Below are 3,003 nucleotides of genomic sequence, written 5' to 3' on the forward strand. Positions count from 1 at the left end.
CCTTTTGAATTGAGTCAGCCTACGAATACATAATTACTTTTAAAAAAAAAGCCCAGATAGGCCTTGCCATAATTGAATTATCCAACCTCTTCTTGTATTTCTATTTATCTACTGTATATCTTATATTAAGATCTTTTAAATCACTTAAAATCCTTGCTGTTGCACATGACCCTTGAGTGGCTTCCTACTCAACACCTCATTAGCATAAAGTATAAATGGTAGCCTAACTTCTGACAGCTGCAGTTTACATATACGAATATTGTTCTAGTGAAACTATTTAAAGAGAGTTTCATATTTTAAGGAAGTACTATAGTGATACAAAAACATTGTTTGTAAAGGAAGTTAACCTGTATTTCTGCTTGTACACTAAGTATGGACAACATGAAACAATACTACAAATGATCTAAAGATAGAACATGCCAGTTAAAATGCCTTGTGTATGTTCATACAGTAAATCCAGTGCAACGTGTTTTTTTCACTCTCTCCTTTTTGTGTTCCCAATCTGAATAGTTTCATCTACGGAGTTATGTAACTGCCACAATATGTGTGGGTGTATAAGGCAGGGGCTGTTTGGGAGATGACGTTTGTATTTCAAGTTTTAATTCATCACTCGATCATAAATCCCTTGTTGAGGGGGATATAAATGGGCGGATGCTTGAAGTAGGCGGTGTAGGTGTTACTTCAAACATTGTGTCATGTTGATCATTCTTAAATACTCATTAAGCTAGACATATTTACAGCGCACAATAACCCAGATACTGGACATGTGGGCGTCATGCTGGCACTCAGTCAGCTTCTCAGCTAAATTGCTATTACATGTTATTATCTGTACATGATAACATGTACAGATAAAAACACAAAAAAACAGAAAACAGAAAATCAATAACAGCAATCACTTACTCCTTAAATTTAAATATGGGGTTGTCGGTATTGTAGTAAAAACAAACTTGAAAGTATGTGAACTTTTCTTTTAAACTCAACAAAAATCATACAACATTTGAGACAAACAGAGAACCAAAAACACAACAAACTTATAGTAAAGTCAACTTTATTATAAGTACATGCAGAAAGAATCACACATTGATTATAGTAAACTGTTACTGCTACTGCTATTTGGATAGCATACAATTCTGGACGAATAGCAATATGGCATGCCAATACAGTATGTTTACATCTAACTGCCAGTAAACTCACAACAGAATCAAATGTAATACAATGCAAGCAATATTCACAGTAAGCAAATTGCACAGATATATGTGTATTAAAGCCTTCTCCGGTGTCAATTTTACAAGCTTTAATATGACAAACGGTGAATTAGAAATGAAACATGTGCCTGGTCGGTCATCCTTCCAGGTGACAGAAATCAATCAGAGAGACTAACAAGACACTTTAAAACAGTAGAGCACATTATGAGTGAACATTACAGTTCTGAGACATCTTTCAATTTAGAATTTCTTCTCAACATATTTATGTATTTCAAATTCAATGAACAACTTCAACGTATGGAACTTTCTGCTTTCAATCGTTAACATTTTTCTGCTACAACAGAGTAGTTTCTCAGTCAGCACTCCTTGATCCAAAAATCACATCCCAAACTTGTGATTCTTGAGAAATCAGGGCAAAGACACCCACTCTCTCCACAGCAAACATAGCTGTGTAGAACAACTTCCCCTTTCATGAAACTAACTCCTGATAAGTGCAAACATAGATCCAGAGAAATTGCACAACATCTTGAGCTTTAAGAAATGTAATACAAGGTTATGCCGTATGTAAACAGGAAGCCCTGACAGCAGTTTTTATCGCTCACATGTGGAAGTCTGATTTCATCTTGGTCAGAGCTTATAGACAAAGATCGAGCTGTCAGTGTAGTTAGACTTGATGTTAAAGCTCAAACTGCCATCAACCAGTTTGACCCTTTCTAAAAAGAAGATCTCTCTATTGCTGGCACTCGTCTTCTTCAGGGTTCTGTCATCGTTGCCAAACTTGTGTATGAGAGTGACCTCTTCTTTTGTGTCTGTTGAGAACTTCAGCCATACGTAGATTAGGTAGGTTGCAGGTTTTTCAACCTTGAAGAAGTCATAGCTTCCTTGTCTGTCTATGGAGGAGAGGGAAGTATTTTCCATAAGAACACTGAGGAATACAACAATAATAATATTGAAAGCAATTGAAATATAAGTGATGCTTACTTCCTAGTTTAGGGTTTACATTCAATTTTGCAGCATCACTACATGGTTGGGCTTCCTGTAGAAAGAGAGATGACTGATCAACAGACATGCATGAATAAAGACGGTACATTGGATATCATCTTTGCTCAAAGAACTTTTAATAAATGCCATGAGTTGTTTCTCACCTGGCTGTCTGACAGGAATAAATGCAGTAAAAAGCCCCCCACCAGAACGAAAGTGACCAATCCCGTCACTGTTGCCAAAACAACCGCACATTTGAAGCAGCTTCGGCGGTCAGCAGGGTAACCTCTGGTTTGATGTTCAGCTTCCAAATGCTCCATTCTCACCCTAACGTCCACCAGTGCTTCCTCCTGTCCTGTTTGTTCTCTCCCCATAATGCAGACTGTGATACTAGGAGATTGCCTCTTTGCTCATTAATATAGGCCCTGTCTTCCCACACACAAAAAAAGAAAGTGGGAATCCCAAACTTATTAACTCCACCCTTGTTCAATAAAAATCTACCGTCAATAGCAGAGGGAATCCCTCGTACACCCACACAGCAATACTAGTTTAATAATTAACCCGGGTATTCCCTTTTATATTGCTTTATTTTATTATCTACCAGGGCTTAACTGAAAAACATCACCAACTATCTTTGTCTGTCAGTTCTCTGTTTGTTTCCGGTTACGCTTCACCATTCAAACACACTCCAATATATTGTAGTCCTCAATCAATTGTCACCCTTATACGCCTACATTCATTTTCACACACAGCCGAGTGTGATCGCCTCGACCTGTCAGATAAACATGCACAGGCAGGCACAGTTTCGGATCATGGA

General features: G+C 37.7%; 1 long non-coding RNA gene across 1 annotated transcript; it reads right to left on the reverse strand.

The window, feature by feature from the left end:
- Positions 1-1,073: 1,073 nt before the first annotated feature.
- Positions 1,074-2,557, reverse strand: LOC134870038 (uncharacterized). The gene is made up of 3 exons (XR_010166490.1): positions 2,351-2,557; positions 2,187-2,241; positions 1,074-2,095 (listed from the first exon to the last, which is right to left on the reverse strand). It is a non-coding gene; the product is annotated as an uncharacterized LOC134870038 (long non-coding RNA).
- Between the last annotated feature and the right edge of the window lie 446 nt (positions 2,558-3,003).

This window comes from Eleginops maclovinus, chromosome 9 (genome assembly GCF_036324505.1).
Source record: "Eleginops maclovinus isolate JMC-PN-2008 ecotype Puerto Natales chromosome 9, JC_Emac_rtc_rv5, whole genome shotgun sequence".
In the NCBI taxonomy this organism is placed as follows: domain Eukaryota; kingdom Metazoa; phylum Chordata; class Actinopteri; order Perciformes; family Eleginopidae; genus Eleginops; species Eleginops maclovinus.